Source organism: Zootoca vivipara, chromosome 3 (assembly GCF_965207765.1).
Source record: "Zootoca vivipara chromosome 3, rZooViv2.hap1.1, whole genome shotgun sequence".
NCBI lineage: Eukaryota > Metazoa > Chordata > Lepidosauria > Squamata > Lacertidae > Zootoca > Zootoca vivipara.
The window spans coordinates 107,849,253-107,871,379 of NC_142586.1; positions in this window are offsets into that span (position 1 = coordinate 107,849,253).

Sequence of the window (22,127 nt, forward strand, 5' to 3'; positions counted from 1 at the left end):
GTGCCTGTGCGCTCCGTGTCGTCCGAGTAAAGGAAGGTTTTTTTACTGGAATGATTTTTTTTTTTTGACAGCGTCAGACCAACACGGCTACCTTACCTGTAACTTTGTGCAAACAAATCAGGATGAATGCTCATTAAAAAGACCATCTGGAAGCCTTCTTCTTCCTCTTCTTCTTCTTCGGCGATCACTCGTAGCCAAGTAAGATTGTCTTCCATAAACATGGTTTTAACAACGAGTCCATAAGTGACTGTTGATCCAAACGTCCTTCCACAGTGGGGACATTGGTTTCCGGGTGGGAGTTGATCACGGTGTGGATTTGCCAAGCGTGCCTTCCTGTTAGCGTCCTGAGTTTCTCCTTGCGTCCTGAGTTTGAGTGTCTTCAAAGCCCATGACACCTTTGGTAAAGGCTGTTCTCCAATTGGAACGCTCGCAGGCAAGTGTTTCCCAATTGATAGTGTTTATGCTACATTTTTAAAGATTTGCCTTGAGAGAGTCTTTAAACCTCTTTTGCTGACCACCAGCATTACGCTTTCCATTTTTAAGTTCGGAGTAGAGTAGTTGCTTTGGAAGACGATCATCAGGCATCCGCACAACATGACCAGTCCAACGAAGCTGATGTCGAAGAATCATTGCTTCAACACTGGTGATCATCTGGAAGTCACCTCAGTGTGCTTAACAAGTCATCATGTCATGACAGCATTGAAACATATCAAAATCCTCAATTCCAACTCCAATCATAATCTGAAGAAGTGTGCATGCACACGAAAGCTCATACCAAAATATAAACTTAGTTGGTCTTTAAGGTGCTACTGAAGGAATTTTTTTATTTTGCTCCAATCATAATGTCAAAGTATCTTTTTTTAAAAGAAGAAGAATTCAAAAAGAGCCATCTGAATTCATGAATGACTAGCTGCCAGTTCAGGGTCCTGATCCAACTCCTCAATTTTCCTTGGCCCTCCAAAACCCCACAATATTAACAATAGCAGGGGAAGTAATTTTTTTTTAAAGTAGATGTAGGGTTGGCAGGTGCCAACACCCTGATAGGAATGCAAATAGCCTCCTCTCGATCATTAGATCAACCACTTGATGAGTCGAGGGGGGTGGGTACTTTGTGCCTGCATGTTCATGATAAGAGTGCCCAAGGTGGCCACGCCCACTTGTAGCCACACCCACCACTGGCCTGCCGTCGCTGGAGTGGGGTCAAAAAAGTTCAGCCGCACCCAGTCTGATTGATGGCCGCCTTCTTGCTCCTAATAATATTTTGCTTTCTTATTGCTTCCTACAAAACAACTCTTATACAAAATGATTTCATATATTGTTTTAAAAACAATTTCATAACAAAAACAACGACATCATATAAAAAAGCCAAATTCACATTCAGTACAGACACAGCCTAATGAGTTGCTTCCTGTTCAATCACCCTGCCTTTAGCAATCCTGAATTGCCTTTAATTAGTCAGTTCTTGTCCTGCGGGAGGGGGCAGTCTCCGTTTGCAATTGCAATCTTAATAAATAAAATAGGAGAACACAAACTGACTAATTAGGGGCAATTCAAGAATGCCGCGTCCAGGGCTATGAACAGAAACTAATTAGCTGTTTTAAAAAGAAAGGGGCAAGGATGATTATAGCAATTAAAGGGATATTTTGCAGGAAGAAGCAAAAGCTAAAAGAGGCTTCCTTCTGGGTGAATGTTCCTACCATTGGATGGGGAAAGTTGCACCACATTTAGGCTGCCTCAACCTCTGACCTTTAAAACACATTCAAAGCACAAGCCAGCCCCACGAATTCTGAGAGCTGTAGTTTACCTATCACAGACCTATCATTCCCAGCATCCTTAACAAAACTACAGTTCCCAGGATTCTTTGGGAGAAGGAGGCGGTGCCTTAAAGGTCTGGTGTGTACCCAGCCTAAGTGTCAAATGGAACCACCCTTTTAAATTCTGCTCTCAGCCAATTGCAAAAAAAGCAATGACTCATCAGCGCTAAAGGGTTTTTTGTATGCAAATAACTGCTGGCTGATAGGTTCTCGTCCCAAACATCTGGATGTGTTTGTGCCATGTTGGGAAAGGTTGTTCTAGCCCAGGGTTTGCCAAACTTGGGTCTCCAGCTGTTTTTGGACTACAACTCCTATCACTTGGGAGACCCAAGTTTGGGAAAGCCTGATCTAGCCACTATAGAATACTGGTTTCCAGAGCTTGCAAGTATATTTAATGAACAGATTTATCAGCGCTTTTAGGGGTTCACCTAACCTGATTTCTAGGGGCCCCACACCCCAGGTTTACAATGGCATATTTTATATTTATTGTTGTTTCATCCATTGGCGTTATAAAGAAGAAGAAGAAGAAGAAGAAGAAGAAGAAGAAGAAGAAGAAGAAGAAGAAGAAGAAGAAGAAGAAGAAGAAGAAGAAGAAGAAGAAGAAGAAGAAGAAGAAGAAATTGATTCAAGCAACATTCCAATAAATCCTAACTTAATCAGATACCATGGAATGTCACCAGGGAAAATAAACCAAAAAGGCTTTCAATAGAGACAACTGCAGACTTCCACCTTTGGCTCCAGTTTCATTTCTAGTTCACTGGATTAATCAGATGATCATCTGCTAGAGATTATCGCACCAACCTTTCCAGAATCCTAATTTATTTTCCAATCAGCATATTACTCAGAATGAGGAGGTGAACAGAAGAGGCAGACTTGCAGACTGTGCCATTTGAAATTGGCTTTTTAAATGCATGGTGAGAAAACAGAAGGCATCTAAAGCAAATGTGAAATGCTCAGAAGCCAGAACCACCACCATCCCATCAATCACTTTGTACTTTCATGGGATCTACCATTTTGTTTGCCCTGCCAACCATGATTTCAGAGTCATTTACATGCATGCTCCAACATACCTCTGTGAATTAGCTACCAGGCTAGGTTAAAATGCTGGTGCTGATGCACAAAACCCTATGCAGGTTGGGAGAAGGACACCTAGAATATTGGCGCGTGACCTATATACCCAACCAATCACTGCATTCTGCAGGAAAGGGCATCCTGCAAACCTCGTCCTATCAGGAGGTTCATTCCTGCATTGCAGGGGGTTGGACTAGATGACCCTCGGGGTCCCTCCCAACTCTACGGTTCTATGATACTATTGGAATCAGGCCCGACCCCTTTCCATTACATATCAGACAGGCACCTTCTCTGTTGTCCTCTCAGCACCCGCCAAAGACATCCCCCTTTCCACAAGCCTCCTTGGTATCTGGATTGGATTTGAGCTGATCCTATAAATGTGCTGTTAGTTTAAAACATGTTATTATATGTATGTAATTATTTCTATATAAGCAAATGTTCTAGCTGTTTTGATATATGCAGTTGCTCTGTACGTTTTTATTCCATTGTAGGTCACTTCAGGGTGCCTCATAAGAAGTGATTCATAAATTATTATAGTGATCATAGAATTGTGGAATTGGGAGAGATCCTGAGCGTCACCCCATGCTATGCAAGAGTCTCTAAAGTAGATCATCCCTGACAGATGGCCACCCAACCTCTGCTTTATAAACTCCACATCCTCCTGAGGGAGTCTGTTATGTACTGAGCTGAATCATAGAACAATAGGATCCAGAATCAGCAGTCTGATTGGTCCTCAGGAGCCACCCAATCCAACTCCAGGTGGAAGTGAATCCGCAACCTGATTGGCCTGCAGGAGCAGCCAATCAGGCTGCTGGCAGAAGTCAATCCACAAACTGATTGGCCCACAGGTGTAGCCCTGAAGCAGCCAATCACGCAAAGCCCATTGTGTAAATAATGTACGGTATATAAGCAGATGGTTTTGGGAAAAGGGCATTCTTCTCTTCTTCTCCTTGATGACTACGAGCTGAATAAAGAGCATGAAATTCACTCTCGACTCCGAGTATATTTCAGAGTCCACTGTCAAACAGCTCTTACTGCCATAAAGTTCTTCCTGATGTTTAGTTGGAATCTCCTTTCTTCTAACTTGAAGACATTGGTCCTCCGCAGGAGGAGAAAGCAAGCTTGCTCCATCAGCCCTTGAGGTATTTGAAGGTGGCTATCACGTCCCCTCTCAGTCTCCTCTTTTCCAGGCTAAACATACCCTTTGGTCATCTAGTCCAAATCCCCGCAATGCAGGAATTATGGTGATGATGACGTTTTGTGGCAATTTTGGAAAGAATATGATGCCCAGTGGCATCCCCCAAATGTTGATTTGCTTACTTATTCTTCATTATATTTCTACCCCATCTTTCTTCAAAGGAGCTCATGGTGGCCTACAAGTCTCTCCCCCTCTCTTCCCCATTTCAATCCCCACAACAACCCAGTGAGAAAGCTTAGGCCGAGAGACAGCAAGTGGCCCAAGGTGACCCAAGTGAGCTTCATGGCTAAGTGGGGACTAGAACCCCCATCTCCTGGGCCTTAGCCTAACACTCTAACCCAGGCACCCCCAAACTTCGGCCCTCCAGATGTTTGGGACTACAATTCCCATCTTCCCCAACCACTGGTCCTGTTAGCTAGGGATCATGGGAGTTGTAGGCCAAAACATCTGGAGGGCCGCAGTTTGGAGGTGCCTGCTCTAACCACTACACCAGACTGCACCCTGTGCAAAAGGGGCCTATCACCCACATAGGTATTAAGTTCCTTCACAGAGTTCCTTCAAGCAAGGTGGAACCCTAATCTAGGACTCAGAAGGAGGAGGCCTACACATACAGACCCTGTATACATGCAGGTCCCATTTTGCACAAACACAGAAGAGACATAGAATCAAAGAATTGTAGAGGTGGAAGGGACCCTAAGGATCATCTAGTCCAACCCCCTGCAATGCATGAATATGCAGCTCTCCCATACAGGGATCAAACCTGGAACCATTGCATTATCAGCACCATGCTCCAACCAACTGAGCTGTCCAGACATGGCCAACAGGCACACTGGTATCAGAATGCATGTGAATGGGAATGATCCTGCTTCCCCCTCAATGCTTCATTGAATAACTTGGACTCACAGTGTCCCATCCCAGTGTACATTACTTATCTTTGGCTGAATCTAGTAATCGGGTGCATCTGGTTCTTTAATGGCCATTTTGCTGCTGTTCAAAAAGGCAGCCAGAGAGCTCCACCTAGTGCATGCATAGCCCCAATAACTTCCCACAATAGCTTGCTTGATAGAATAAAGAATTCACTCCCCATTAGATGATGCTAAAATAAGGTGGGGTTGGCCGCTTGCTTGCTTTTGCGATTGCAGTGCCTTTTTACAGACCACAAGGCAGAGACCAAAAGGGACATATCGTTAAGGTTAAAGCCGTTGCAACTGTGAAAAACTGGTCAAGCAGAAGAAGATACATTTATGAATATCTTTGCACAGGTGTTATCAGTATGCAGGTGGCACACAGCTCAGTCTGTCTTTTTCATCAGATGCGGGCGAGGCTGTGGACATCCTGATTCAGGGCCTGTGATGGACTGGATGAGGGGAAGCAACTGAGACTCAACCCAGACAAGACAGAAGCAAAGGTGGTAGTAGGTCATCTGCTCATAGCTGCCAAGTCTCCCGTATTCCCCAGGAAACCCCCGTTTTTCCGGCTGTTCCCAGCCGAAAAAACGGATTTTTTTTATTTTTCCCGGTTTATTCTGGTGCGGCGGCCATTTTGGAACTGGGTGGAGCATGCTCAGAAGCGACTTTTGATGCTGCTTTGCCCAGTTCCAAAATGGCTGCAGCATGACTTCTGGTGCGGTGGCCATTTTGGAACAGGGCAGAGCAGCATCAAAAGTAGCTCCTGAGCATGCTCTGCCCAGTTCCAAAATGGCGGCAGCACTACTTCCGGTCTGCTACTTCCGGTCCAGTCCCTTATTTCTCAGGCCGGAACTTGGCAGCTATGCATCTGCCTTGCATGGAGAAGTTCCCAGATTGAACCCATGTCCTGATGAGCTCCTGCTTAGACTACAGTACTGCAATATGTCATACATGGGACTGCCTTTAAAAGCAATAAAAACACTACAGTTGGTTCAAAAAAGAGCCATAAGACCATCAAGCCCTACATGGAAGTGCTGACAACTGAAGCTGGAACTTTCTGCATGTAAAGCAGATGCTCAGCCACTCAGCTATGGACTTCCCCCAAAGATTTGTAGGGCAAAGATGATCTTTGAGGTTGTGGGTTTCTGAGCCATGCAAGGTTGTGTAAGTCAAATCCACGCTTCGGTTTATTCTGGTGCGGCGGCCATTTTGGAACTGGGTGGAGCATGCTCAGAAGCGACTTTTGATGCTGCTTTGCCCAGTTCCAAAATGGCTGCAGCATGACTTCTGGTGCGGTGGCCATTTTGGAACAGGGCAGAGCAGCATCAAAAGTAGCTCCTGAGCATGCTCTGCCCAGTTCCAAAATGGCGGCAGCACTACTTCCGGTCTGCTACTTCCGGTCCAGTCCCTTATTTCTCAGGCCGGAACTTGGCAGCTATGCATCTGCCTTGCATGGAGAAGTTCCCAGATTGAACCCATGTCCTGATGAGCTCCTGCTTAGACTACAGTACTGCAATATGTCATACATGGGACTGCCTTTAAAAGCAATAAAAACACTACAGTTGGTTCAAAAAAGAGCCATAAGACCATCAAGCCCTACATGGAAGTGCTGACAACTGAAGCTGGAACTTTCTGCATGTAAAGCAGATGCTCAGCCACTCAGCTATGGACTTCCCCCAAAGATTTGTAGGGCAAAGATGATCTTTGAGGTTGTGGGTTTCTGAGCCATGCAAGGTTGTGTAAGTCAAATCCACGCTTTGGGTGGATTTGGGCTGAGAAACAAAATGGCAGGCAGTGTGTGTTAAGTATAATTGGTTTAATTGGCACAGAAATGAGAGGTGTGTGTATATTAATGAAGGTTCAAAATGGAAAACGGCCAAATGTAGGGTTGTCATATGTCTGGAATTTTCCGGACATAGTTGGCATTCAGCCCCCTTAAGCAGTGTCTGGGTGGAAATTGCTGAAATGTCCTGGAAAATCCAGACATAGAGCAGCCCATGTTCATTAAGAATAGCTCAAAAGCTTCTCTCTCTTTTTTGAGATTTCGCAAACAACTTTTGTGTCCAGATTTTCACTTGCCGGATTTTCACTTGAAATGTGACACCCTAGCTAAATGTGTATTGCTAACATTGGGGTTTTCCCACAGTAATTTTCTAATACGGACTCTGAGCTCTTGCTGAGTTGATGATTAACTAATTGTTTTCTGCTAGCTAACATGTTAGGGTTATCACCTTAGATCAGGTAACAAAGGTAAAAGGGAAAGGGACCCCTGACCATTAGGTCCAGTCATGACCGACTCTGGGGTTGTGGCGCTCATCTCGCATTATTGGCCAAGGGAGCTGGCATACAGCTTCCAGGTCATGTGGCCAGCATGACAAAGCCACTTCTGGCGAACCAGAGCAGCACATGGAAACGCTGTTTACCTTCTCGCTTGAAGCGGTTCCTATTTATCTACTTGCACTTTGACGTGCTTTCGAACTGCTAGGTTGGCAGGAGCAGGGACCGAACAACGGGAGCTCACCCCGTCACAGGGATTCAAACCGCCGACCTTCTGCCCCAGGCTCAGTGGTTTAACCCACAGCACCACCTTAGATCAGGTGACAAAGGTATTGAATTGCAAATCCGCCATCTTGAAAGGGTGGTAGCTGTTAGTCTTTATTTCAATGTGACAGAGGGTGTAAATGACTCTCCAAGAGCTGCATAGCCTAAGGCAGGCTAAGGTGGGTTGAGATGGGGAGAAAGAGACAGAGTTTGGATTTCTTTTTCTTTTTCTTAATTATCCTTTATTTCTAAGGGACTAAGCCACTGCAGGATGTATATTTGATGTTTTAATTCTGTTTTGAATAAAGTTCTGCAGTAAAAATGTGAATAATATTTTTATGGTTCTGGACAAGGATTTCTTCCGAAAGGTGTCCGTTCTTATGCATCCAGTCACTTCAAACCGTACAATATTAATATCTGCAATAGTGTAGGCAGCCCAGCACCAGTCCAAGGTGCAGTATTCTGACCTAGAGGTTGCCAGATCACAGAGAACCAAAGCTAATTTTCCCCCATCCAGATACTCATCTTCCAGAACAAGGCAATCTACAATCATGACCATTTGATTGATTCTTTGAATGGGTGATTGATTGATTCAGAAGGTTTATTATATCCTGCCTTTCAGCTTCAAGTAATGATTCTGATTTACCTTGCAGGGATAGTGTAGGGATTAAAACTAGACAGTGCGTGTGAAAGGCTTTGGAAGTGCTAACCAAATGTTAAGTGTTATAATGAAATGCTTCTGAAGCAGCTAGAAAGTGGGATTCAAACCATCAAACCCAAGAGGAAAACAATAGATCTTCAATAATAAAAAACAGCGATAAAAGCAGCAAGAATAAAAGCAGGAACATCACAGGCAGGCACATTGATAAATACAATAATAAACAGAAGTAAATGCAGAAATAAACAGCAAGGCAGGAAAAATAATCTAAATAGAAGCTGGAAGAAGTGTGATTTTTACAACACTTAGAAGAGAATGTATCAAGTGAAATTCAGTGGCATGGTGGGGGAATATCTTTATTTGTTGTTTAGTTGTGTCCGACTCTTCGTGACCCCATGGACCAGAGCACGCCAGGCACTCCTGTCTTCCACTGCCTCCCGCAGTTTGGTCAAACTCATGTTAGTAGCTTCAAGAACACTGTCCAACCATCTCATCCTCTGTCGTCCCCTTCTCCTTGTGCCCTCAATCTTTCCCAACATCAGGGTCTTTTCCAGCGAGTCTTCTCTTCTCATGAGGTGGCCAAAGTATTGTTGTTGTTGTTGTTTAGTCGTTTAGTCGTGTCCGACTCTTCGTGACCCCATGGACCATAGCACGCCAGGCACTCCTGTCTTCCACTGCCTCCCGTAGTTTGGTCAAACTCATGTTCGTAGCTTCGAGAACACTGTCCAACCATCTTGTCCTCTGTCGTCCCCTTCTCCTAGTGCCCTCAATCTTTCCCAACATCAGGGTCTTTTCCAAGGATTCTTCTCTTCTCATGAGGTGGCCAAAGTATTGGAGCCTCAGCTTCACGATCTGTCCTTCCAGGGAGCACTCAGGGCTGATTTCCTTAAGAATGGATAGGTTTGATCTTCTAGCAGTCCATGGGACTCTCAAGAGTCTCCTCCAGCACCATAATTCAAAAGCATCAATTCTTCGGCGATCAGCCTTCTTTATGGTCCAGCTCTCACTTCCATACATCACTACTGGGAAAACCATCGCTTTAACTATACGGACCTTTGTCGGCAAGGTGATGTCTCTGCTTTTTAAGATGCTGTCTAGGTTTGTCATTGCTTTTCTCCCAAGAAGCAGGCGTCTTTTAATTTCGTGACTGCTGTCACCATCTGCAGTGATCAAGGAGCCCAAGAAAGTAAAATCTCTCACTGCCTCCATTTCTTCCCCTTCTATTTGCCAGGAGGTGATGGGACCAGTGGCCATGATCTTGGTTTTTTTGATGTTGAGCTTCAGACCATATTTTGCGCTCTCCTCTTTCACCCTCATTAAAAGGTTCTTTAATTCCTCCTCACTTTCTGCCATCAAGGTTGTGTCATCTGCATATCTGAGGTTGTTGATATTTCTTCCGGCAATCTTAATTCCTGCTTGGGATTCATCTAGTCCAGCCTTTCGCATGATGAATTCTGCATATAAGTTAAATAAGCAGGGAGACAATATACAACCTTGTCGTACTCCTTTCCCAATTTTGAACCAATCCGCTGTTCCATATCCAGTTCTAACTGTAGCTTCTTGTCCCACATAGAGATTTCTCAGGAGACAGATGAGGTGATCAGGCACTCCCATTTCTTTAAGAACTTGCCATAGTTTGCTGTGGTCGACACAGTCAAAGGCTTTTGCATAGTCAATGAAGCAGAAGTGGACGTTTTTCTGGAACTCTCTAGCTTTCTCCATAATCCAGCGCATGTTTGCTATTTGGTCTCTGGTTCCTCTGCCCTTTCGAAATCCAGCTTGCACTTCTGGGAGTTCTCGGTCCACATACTGCCTAAGCCTGCCTTGTAGAATTTTAAGCATAACCTTGCTAGCGTGTGAAATGAGGGCAATTGTGCGGTAGTTGGAGCATTCTTTGGCACTGCCCTTCTTTGGAATTGGGATGTAGACTGATCTTCTCCAATCCTCTGGCCATTGCTGAGTTTTCCAAACTTGCTGGCATATTGGGTGTAGCACCTTAACAGCATCATACAGCCAAAGTATTAGGACCAACCAAAAAGTCTGGAGTATCAGAGAAGATTGAAGGCGTATTTAGACTGGCCAGTGTGCTAAGTAGATTGCACTGAAAGCTGTGGATACAAAGAGCTCCTAGATTGTAGAGCTGAAAGGGAACCCCCAAGGATCTTCGAGTCCACCTTCTGCTATGCAGAAATCACAGCTAAAGAATCCCCGACAGATGGCCATCCAACCCCTGCTTAAAAACCTCCAATGAAAGAAGTCCATAGCCTTCCAAGGTCTGGTTGTCAGAGCTGATGGGAAGGTAAGCTTGGTGTCTTCCAGATGCTATTAGACTACAATTCCCATCATTCCCACCAGCCATTTTCTTAAAACAGGGGGCAGTGAGGGACACGGCCTATGGAGAGAAGGTGGGGCTGGGGAGGGCAGGAGGGGTGGCCTGCAGAGTGTCTCAAGGGCCACATAGAGAGGCCACATTTGGACCCAAGGCCTGAGGCTTCCCACCCCTCCTTTCATAGATTAAGTACTGTCATCTTACAACAGAACATTCGCTGAGCTGTTGGGGAGACCAGGCTTGCTCAATCCTCACCTCCGTTATAAGAAGGTGATGTTTTCAACCCACTGGCTGGCTTGTTGACAGACTCTTCCTAGTTCAAGCATCACCCTGGACTCCTTTTGCAATGCCGCCTACTGGAACATTGTGTTTCGACCATCCTTACCCTTGCCCGCCTTTCTGTTTAATGCAAGCCATATGGAGATGTCCATTTTGAAAATCCTGCTATTTGATCTGGCTTTCCAGGTGGAATTAGCAGAAACTAAGGGTTTGGCACTAAGTTTCATGACACTGAGCAGGCTCAATAGATGCATTTGCTCCTATTGCGGGGGGGGGGCAGCGGAGGGGGGGGGAATCAATAACCAGTCCTGGCCAAAAGCACTTACTTCAACTCAGGAATTTTCAGTGCAAACCTCAGCAGACTCATTATCGCCATGATCAGATTCTAAAAGCCCAGATCTTGCTTCCCCACACACCCCACCCCTTTAATTGTTTCCTAGCCGTTAAAGGCTCGATGTCACCATCTGATCACATCTTATCTGTGCGCCTCAGTGAGAGAGGGATGTTACACCAGGAGAGAGGGATGTTACACCCTTTCATGGGACAGCAAAGGACTGGCTTTGGATATGTTTATAGTTAAGACTCCGTTTTGCCATGAAAATCTCAGTTGGTCACACTTTGTAGCATACTTCTCTGTGATTGAAATGCCCAAAATGCCCCCAAAACAGCATGGATATATATATATATAATATTAAAGAGGGAAATAAGACAGCACAAAGTAAACCAGCCAGGATCGGCAGAAGTTATGCAGATATTTTAAAGTCACCCAGGCATAGTTTGGTTTGTGATAATGCCCTGTTGAAATCCTAAATTGCCTCAGTTTATACTTCAGAACACTGAGGCCACATGTGAATCCTAGAATCATAGTTGGAAGGAAACCTGAGGGTCTTCTAGACCCAACACCTTGCAATCCAGTAATTTCACCTAAAGCACCCATGACAGATGGCCATCCAACCTCTGCTTAAAAACCTTCAAGGGGTGAGAGTCCAACACCTTCTGACGGAGTCTGCTCCACTGTCAAATAACCTTTATTACAGGACTATTATACCCCTTTAACAGTCATGGCATCCCCCAAAGAATCCTGGGACCTCTAGTTTGTTAATGGTGCTGAGAGTTGTTAGGGGACCCCTATCACCTTCACAAAGCTACAATTCCCAGTATTCCCTGGGAAGAATTATCTATTGTTAAAACACTCTGGACACTGTAGCTCTGTGAGAGGCAGATCAACTGCAGGAGCCCTTAAGACTCAGTTCTGGGACTGCCAATCTCTTGCCCTCTTTAGTCATCCAAAGTCCCACCCTCCCAGCCAAAGGGAATCTGCCGAGTTAAGCAGAGTCAGCAGCTAAGCTAAGTCTTTAAGCAGTTTCTCTACAAGCAGAGTAATAGGGTTGTGGTGTGGCTGAATGATCCTTAAGAGGTCACTCGAACCACCTTCCAGAGCAAGAAACCTCACTGGCTTTCAACAGAAACTTGACCCAACCCCACCAAGAGAGAAGGGAACTTTTGACATTTCAATCCGGCAGCAGTTTAGAATATTTCCTCACTCCGTGCCAAAGAACAGGAGCGATTTTTCCCAGGAGCCAAAGGAAATTACTGGAGGTTTCTAAGGAGAATGCCAAGCTTTGGTCTATTACTTAGATTATTACCTTGGGTGAGGCATTTTCTCAGCCAGCAATTTCAAAGGTTTCTGGGCCGCTCTGGAAGGGAGATAAGTCTTCATAAAGCTGATTGACACGCCAAGCCATGTGCCTGAAAGCAAAGTGGCAGAATGGATTTCATAACAGAGATCAGAACATTGTACCCTAAAATCAGTGCTGACCTCTTCACACCGGCTTCCCCCTTTGCTATAATAAAAAAAAGAAGCCTTTAAAAGCTGGCATTTCAGGAGCTTTCAAGTCATAGTGAATAATATGTATCAGCGAAGGCGTCTTGTGTTGGTAAAACGATGCCATGGGAAAAGCAACGTCCGTGGGGCAAAAGGGCAATGACAGCACAATCCTTAGTGAGCTAAGCCTGCATAGGTCACCCCTATTCCAAACTCCATTCAGGAGCAGAGCTGCTTTCGGCTGAGTCAGGCCAAGCAGCACAGTGTAGTGGTTAGAGATCTGGAATTGTAATTGGGAGGCAAAGGTTGTTATCCCCACTTGGTCATGAAGCTCCCTGGGTGATTTGGCACTGTGGGTTAAACCACAGAGCCTAGGGCTTGTCAATCAGAAGGTCGGCGGTTCGAATCCCCGCGACGGGGTGAGCTCTTGTTGCTCGGTCCCAGCTCCTGCCAACCTAGCAGTTTGAAAGCACGTCAAAGTGCAAGTGGATAAATAGGTACCGCTATCCTACTCTGGGGTTGTGGCGCTCATCTCGCGTTATTGGCCGAGGGAGCAGGCCACATGACCTGGAAGCTGTACGCCGGCTCCCTCGGCCAATAACGCAAGATGAGTGCCGCAACCCCAGAGTCGGTCATGACTGGACCTAATGGTCAGGGGGCCCTTTACCTTACTACCTCTCAGTCAAACCTACCTCAGATGGTTGGGGGGGGGGGTTGGGGGGGGATAAACCAGAAAACCATGTGCACCACCTTTAGCACCATGGAGAAAAGCTGGGGTGTAAGTGTAAAAATACCCAATGTTCATTCAAAACTTGCAATTGAATGTCTCTTTAACTTTAAATTTTTAAGGGCCATCCCTTTGCAGCTTAAAAGGGAAACTTAGGTAGGCTAGTTTTAGCCATTTGGTTTAAGTAATCCAGAACGCTTTAAGGCAGACTGGATTCTCCTGGTATTTCCCCTTTAGAACAATAATCACACAAGCAGTCTTGTAAAAGGTAAAAATGACATTTACCCACTCGGTGTTTCTGGTTGAAGGATAACAGACACAGCAGCTTTGTTCAGACAGGCTTAAAATGGTAATTCAGTTATACCAGGCATCCCCAAACTGCAGCCCTCCAGATGTTTTGGCCTACAACTCCCATGATCCCCAGCTAACAGGACCAGTGGTCAGGGATGATGGGAATTGTAGTCCAAAACATCTGGAGGGCCAAAGTTTGGGGGTGCCTGAGTTATACTAACACATGCTTTAGTCTAGCTTAAGATGGAATCTGAGCAGTGGCTCAGATTTAGCATATGTTCCACATTGCTGGAATAAGGTCAAAGACCAAAGAGGAAGCACCCAGCCAGGTGAGAAGAAGGTCCGTATAGTTAAAGCTATGGTTTGCCCAGTAGTGATGTATGGAAGTGAGAGCTGGACCATAAAGAAGGCGGATCACCGAAGGATTGATGCTTTTGAATTATGGTGCTGGAGGAGACTCTTGAGAATCCCATGGACTGCAAGAAGATCAAACCTCTCCATTCTGAAGGAGATCAGCCCTGAGTGCTCACTGGAAGGACAGATCGTGAATCTGAGGCTCCAATACTTTGGCCACCTCATGAGAGGAGAAGACTCCCTGGAAAAGACCCTGATTATTGAGGGCACAAGGAGAAGGGGACAACCGAGGACGAGATGGTTGGACAGTGTTCTCGAGAGCTTCCGGGTTCAGCGCCAGCGCCGATCGGCGGGGTTTCGTCTCGTCTCCGAGACGGCCCGTCCCTGCTAGGAGTGGGGAGGGCAGCGAGAGCGACGCTGCGTCCCTTAGAACCTCGGGAAGGGCGTCCCGGGGGCAAATTTGCTCGGCACAGGCCCAATCCGGACTCCCCAATCCTTCGGCTAGCTCTAATAAGAGCTCCGGAGCGAGGAGGGTAGAAGTCGCGGGGGCCATTTTGAGCGGCAACGTTATTCTAGCAGGGAGAAGCTTCAAGCCGAAGGCGGAGAGCGCTGGATTCTTCCGAAAATAAAACGATTGGAAAAGACTGTAAGTAACCTCATGATTTGGATTATAAAACAATTTGGATCTGGGAGAGAGGGGAGAAAAGAGGAAGCCACCCCCCCCCCACGGCAACAAAAGAGACAGTAAATAGAAACCCGAAGCCGTAAACAGAAGATTTGCAATTCAAAAGGATCCCTCAAAGGCATCAAAGAGAATCTCCCCTTTGATGCAGGGTGAAAGGGGAGAGAGACTGTGGTTTATGAGTGCCCTGCAGCAAGAGGTAAAGACTAAGAAAAACCTTTCTTTTCCTCGGGAGCCGGCAGCCCAGACAACCCAGTGAGTTGATCAGGATTTATAAGTCAATTTTTATTTCACTTTGTATTTCTGGACTTTGTGGAATTTTTTTTTTTTGGTTTAAATGTTTGTGAAATGTGAGTTCGAACTTTATTGTTAATAAGACTTGAAGAATGCAGCCAGCTTGTTAAAATGGAGTCGAGAAAATAAACTGTGATCATATTCCACCCCACGTGACAAGTTTTGACCTTGGCAGGATTGAATTATGTCAACAAAAAAGTGTTCCCCTGAGTTCCAGCGGTCTGTTTTGACCTTAATGTGGGAAACAAGAATAGAGCTATGTCAAGAGGAGACACGACGGCAAGAGTTACAGCAAAAATTTCAGATGGTGATGGCAGAATATGATTTTTTAGAAGATGAAGCTTTTGACACTGAAAAAGATGAATGTGAGAATGACAATGATGGTGACTGTGATTTGGAAGGAAAAGATGAAGATGAGGACTGTGATGATTCAACACAAAATGAAGCACACCACGAAAAAAATGATGACTTTACTCTACAAAAAGTTGGATGGAGTGCCCTGCCTTTGAGGGGGGCACGATTGGTATTATTGGAACTCCAGAACGCCCACAGGGAAGAAGGAAAAATATGCAGAGAAGAGAAGAAATTCAGGGGTCCTGCATGGTGGCCTGGATGGCAAAAGACTGTAAACAGGGGGTGGGGTGAAGGGAAAGTGATGTTGTGATTATAAGGATGGATTAACAGGTTTATAACTGGTCTGCTGATTATGGAATTTGCTGGATTGGGGGGGTGGAGCCGGTAATCGGGGATGTAAGGTTAAATTGAGAATAGTTATAGTTTTAAAGGTGAATGGATTTTGGAAAAATGTGAAAATATGGAGGCCTATAGAGGGAGAAAAAATAAGGAATAAGGAAAAAATAAGGAATAAGGTCAAAGACCAAAGAGGAAGCACCCAGCCAGGTGAGAAGAAGGTCCGTATAGTTAAAGCTATGGTTTGCCCAGTAGTGATGTATGGAAGTGAGAGCTGGACCATAAAGAAGGCTGATCGCCGAAGAATTGATGCTTTTGAATTATGGTGCTGGAGGAGACTCTTGAGAGTCCCATGGACTGCAAGAAGATCAAACCTATCAATTCTGAAGGAAATCAGCCCTGAGTGCTCACTGGAAGGACAGATCCTGAAGCTGAGGCTCCAATACGTTGGCCACCTCATGAGAAGAGAAGAATCCCTGGAAAAGACCCTGATGTTGGGAAAGATTGAGGGCACTAGGAGAAGGGGATGACAGAGGACGAGATGGTTGGACAGTGTTCTTGAAGCTACGAACATGAGTTTGACCAAACTGCGGGAGGCAGTGCAAGACAGGAGTGCCTGGCATGCTATGGTCCATGGGGTCACGAAGAGTCGGACACGACTAAACGACTAAACAACAAAATAATAATAATAATAATAATAATAATAATAATAATAATAATAATAATATTGCAAGGAATTGATCTTCTAGGAACTCCCTGTTAACAGAAAGCAGGCGTTGGGTAGGAATGGAGGAGAAAATGAGTTTGGTTCAGATCTTAATGGGAACCTACCAAATCGGTACTTTCTGAAGCACTATGCAAACCAAAGAACAGCTATCCTTTGAAACTGACGCTTTCCTGAATTTTTTGATGCAGTTCTCCAGCAAAAGAGTGTGTCCATTAAAGTATACTGTATGTCAGGAGGAGTGGAAAATATGCATAAAAATGAATATAACATATAAAAAACATTGCATTGGGGAAATTGCTTGCAAAACACATGCATATCACGAACAATTGCATACAAAGATATGTGTATTAGGAGAAATTTGTTCTAAAATGTGGGTGAATCTCCATGAAAATGCTTTCCTTAAAAAAATAATGCAAACTGATGCAGAAATGTGGAGGATTGAACTGGGAAAACGAGAAACAGAGAAACTGAAATTGATAGTTGTTTTCCATCCATATGGTCACTCTTCCATCTTAGACGCCTGCTAGAATACTTTTTTATTGTTATTACAAGTCCACTCAGACATATAGGATACAGTAATTTAGTTTTCCATACATGTTTTGTTTTTATTTTTTCCTGATCCTATAATTATTTCAAATGATTTTCTGTTCGCCACTTAGGAGACTTGTTTACTTTTGTTAAGCCATTCATACATATTTCAAAAGCGATGTGGAAGCAGTTATAGGTTTAAAATTCAGTCCTTCCCAACTAGGCCTCGTCTCCACAGCAACCAGCGTGTGAGAAAGAAGAATCTAGGAAGCCCCCTGAACATACAGCAAACCTTCCTGAGCATACGCACCTCAAAGTTTGACCTTTTCCTTCTACATTCAAAGCGCAAAACCCAGCATTCCTCCCCCTCCCCCCGCCTCAGCCATGAGAATTGTCTAGCTATTGTGGTTGTTGCTGCATTTGCTCTGTAATGCACCTGGGGGGGGGTATTGTATTGGCATTCACGAACTCTAAACTGCATTGTGATTTTTTAATCAAGAATGGTATATTTAAATATATATTGTTGGCACCCGTCTGTCTCAAGTGACAATGGAGTGCGCCTCCGGAGGTGAAGTCAAACCGTTGCATTAGCTGCGCCAAAGTGACTTTCCTGGGTCAGTGTATATGGAGGACCTGGGCTGCTTGGATTTCATAGAATCATAAGAGTTGGAAGAGACCACAAAGGCCATCCAGTCCAACCCCCTGCCAAGCAGGAAACACCATCAAAGCATTCTTGACATATGCCTGTCAAGCCTCTGCTTAAAGATCTCCAAAGAAGGAGACTCCACCACACTCCTTGGTAGCAAATTCCACTGCCGAACAGCTCTTACTGTCAGGAAGTTCTTCCTAATGTTTAGGTGGAATCTTCTTTCTTGAAGTTTGAATCCATTGCTCCGTGTCCGCTTCTCTGGAGCAGCAGAAAACAATCTTTCTCCCTCCTCCATATGACATCCTTTCATATATTTGAATATGGCTATCATATCACCCCTTAACCTTCTCTTCTCCAGGCTAAACATACCTTTTGAAACATAAACATTTCAAGACCCTACTCTTGGCCTCCACATATTCCAATTGGAAGCCCACAGCCTCAAGGGTGCCAACTTGGGCCCCAGATTATGGGTGCCTGATGGCGCCCGTGATTATGATAATAATAATAATAATAATAATAATAATAATAATAATAATAATAATAATATATTTATTTATACCCCGCCCATCTGGCTGGGTTTTCCCAGCCACTCTGGGCGGCTTCCAACAAAATATTAAAATACAATCCTACAGCGATCCCAAAAGAATGGAGTAAACACTGAAATAGCAGAAAAATTAAGAATCACCCATAATAATGCTTGCTGAACTCACACAAAAAGCCACCCCCACCCCAATAAACTAAGTTGGTCAACCTATGCTGGCCCAAACAGAAATTGTTAATGGCCACAGAAGATGAAAAAAGTTACAGCAGTTAGATGGCCAGTTAAACTGCATGCCCTCAGGGGATATCTTGGTCAAAAGGGGCTTAGAAGAGACCAGGAAGCGTTTCTAGCAGACAACATGCCTGAGGGAGGTCAACGTCAGGTGGATTACCCAACCAGTACCATAAAGTTGCATTTGAAATTCTAAAGCAATAGCATTCACTATATATGCCTGTTTCAATATGACAAAGAAAACGTATGGGAACAATCCTGTAGCGATCCCAACGTTACGTTGGCATGCCACCTCCAACGCAACTTCCGTTTTTCTGCTGGAAATCACGTCGGAGGCTTCGCAGGGCCTCAGACGTCGCCTGGGAGGTCACGTCCAGCCTCTCGACGCAAGTTCCAGTAGAAACTGGAAGTCACGTTGGAGCTGTGCAGTGTGGGTGCTGAGCCCCTGCAAAAAATGTGGGAGCCTAGGCACCCAGGGGCCCCTAGAGTTGGTATCAGTGCACAGCATAACAATGGCTAGCAGTGGTCACAACCCCTCACTTTCTTAAAGAAAAAATGGTGTAAGGTCAGACCAAGGCTGGGCAGGGAAGCAGAACAGCTGAGCAGGAAAATCAATCCTCCTTCTTTTCCTTGTCAGCTCATTCTGGAAAATTCTGTGAATTTTTCCCGCCTTTTTTTTTGCCTCTGATTCTCAGCGGCAGAAGACCTCGGTCATTCCACCCTGTTTGTGCCTCATGCGTAATTCCCACAGGAGCATGCACAGTGTGCTCCTAGCTCTTCACCGTGTGACAGAAATTTCAATCCTGAGGCACTGGAGCCAAGGGCAGGCGAAGCAAATATCTAAACCACTGAGCCTCTTGGGCTTGCTGATCAGGAGGTCAGTGGTTCGAATCCCTGCGATGGAGTGAGCTCCTGTTGCTCTGTCCCAGCCCCTGCCAACCTAGCAGTTCAAAAGCACACCAGGGCAAGTAGATAAATAGGTACCACTGCGGTGGGAAGGTAAACAGCATTTCCGTGGGCTCTCACACTTGTCACGGTGTCCTGTTGTGTCAGAAGCGGTTTAGTCATGCTGGCCACACATGACCCAGAAAGCTGTCTGTGGACAAATGCCAGCTCCCTCGGCCTGAAGTAAGATGAGCGCCGCAACCCCATAGTCGCCTTTGACTGGACTTAACTGTCCAAGGGTCCTTTACTTACCTTTTACCTTTACCATCTACAAAAATATTTTGCATATTGCTATGCCGTAGAAATATCTCAAAGAGGTTTACACACACAAAACAACCATCCAATAAAAACCATAAAGGTAATTAAAATAAGACATCAATTAACTATTGTGGAACTATTTTTTTATTTTTTTTTAAAAAAAGATTTTTATTATTTTTCAAATAAAGCATACACAAACAAGACATATAATATAACACTGTCCCTTCATATTCCCTCCACACACCGGTCCACTTCTGCCACCAGTAGGACCCGTGTGCTTTAGGAAACAAAGGGGTCCAATTGTGAATTGAGTTCTGCTTCCCCCCTCCCTCCTCCCTCCATATCCCCCCCCCCTGCCACTGAGAGAACAGGGAGGAAGGGGTTATGGGGATCTGCATCCCCCAACTCTTTCATAATCATATTAATAAACCTAGAAGAAAAAGAAAGAAAGAAAGAAAAGAGGAAAAAAACAAAAAAGAACAAAGGGAAAATTGGGAAGAGTTCAAACTTCCCAGTTCTTATTATTTTAACATCTTAATTGCGACTCCCTCGATAGTCTTCCTCATGGTTTTCCTAACAAATTCTGATTACTAGTGGCGAATTTTCCAACTCAGTTTCAAAACTTAATCTTATAATATTAACTCAATCCTCCTCCTTTTTCATGCTGCCCTCCCACAGGTCCCCTCCTGCCACGAGAGGTGCCTGCAGAGCACAGCACTTCCAAGGTTCCATTTCCTCCTCACCCATCTGAGCACCCCCTGCCACTGAGTGCCTCAGAGTAAGGAGAGGGGGGCAGGCAGCTTTCTGCCTAAACACCTCACTTAACCTACAATAATTTACAGTAACTTAAAAATTCTCTCCAAGCCATTCTTATACTCCCTTAAGGAAACATAACTTTTTTTCCCCTTCTTATTTACATTCCATCTCCTCTCCCTAAGTCTTTTTCCCCCAATTGGTTCAGCATTTCCATTGTCATGCCAAGATTTCGAAGACCGTCTTTCAGAAACCAAAACAATACCTTTTAACTAAGGTTTTTACCCCACACCCATTCTTTCCCAAATCCATCTCCAGGCCTTTGCCCCCCCCCCTGCCCCTGTCCTTCCCATCCCACAAAAACCCCACTCCACATTTTAACCCCTCCAGGATCTTCAATTCCATTAGACTTCAAGTCCCTTTGTCTCTCATCTTCTTGTTCTGCTTGTTTTTCCTCCTTTTGGAGATCATATTTTGCTTCATCCCAAACAAATTTATCATAGTCCAAGTCCTCTTCCAGTTGTTTCTCCTCACACACAGTCTCAAAATCAGCAGTCTCCAAATTTAAATTATCCTCTAAGTCCTGGACTTGGACTTCAATCTCAACTGGTGGTAAGTTGGGATGTTGCCGTTCCTTGTAAAAATCTTCCCATGACAGCAAGTAGTTCAACACAGTCTCCTGGAAGGCTCGAGACAGCTTTGTTTTCATACCTCTCGTGACCGCAGATAAACAGGGGGTAGGGAACAATGGGTACTGGAAAATTCCTTTCTCAGACGATCGACTCCATTTTGGCTGTTCTTTTTCTTAATTCTTAACTCAGTCCCAAATCCATTCTTACTTCCAATTTAAATAGTTCTTTCACATTTTCAAACAATTTTTCCTGTTCACAGCAGTGCAATCAATCCACCCGGTCTTTTGACAGTTTGACAGCTTTTGACAGCTGTCAAAACACTCTTCCCCTTAATGCCGCTGTACCTCAAGGGGTGCCGGACTCAGGGGCTGAGATGGTTCCAAAAAGTCTTTTTTCCCTCTCGGGTCCACAGTTTCAAATTCTTTCGTTGTTCGGCTAAGGATTTTTTTTTTCCAAACGCCTCCCAGTTTCCCATTAGGAAGAGACCGGCTTCCGTTTCTTTAAAGTCTCTCCTATTTTCCAATCAGCAAATTTAGGATTCAGATCAAAGTTCCACTTACTTCTTTAAGGATCTTTAGTTTCAAATCGGAAGAATCAGCCGCTTGCCGGGTCAGGACTCGGAGCTTCGCTTCCCGGAGGTAAGATGTGGCCCAAAATGGCTCCCGCGGTTCAACCCCGCCGGCTCACGATCGCTCTATTGAGCTCTCGGGCGGCGGGAGATCCGCCAAACGGAGCAGCTGCTGGACGCCTGAGTCATCGGAACTCTCGATCCGATGCTTTTACGGGGAGTCCGCTCGCTCTGCGGACTTCCCCCCCCTCCGAGAAGCCAGGGACCTCGGCACGCGAAGTCCCTGCGTCCTTCTCACCGCCGCGACGGACCGGAATTGTGGAACTATTGTCTTCTTAGTTCTTTTCACCAGACATTTAAAAGTAGGCACAGAAGTTGCCCACTGAATCCCTATTGGTAGATTATTACACTGGACTGAACTGATGGCATAAAAGGCTCCGTTTCTCATTGTGGCCAAATGGGCCTCACCAACTTGGGGAATAACCAACAGAGCTCTGAGATATAAGGGGTCAGGCAATCCCTCAGGTACCCTGGACCCAAGTTGTTAGGGCTTTGTAAATCAATACAAGAACCTTGAAGCTGGGCAGCCAGTGTAGCTGTTTCAATGATGGTGTCGCATGTTCTCAACCAGAAG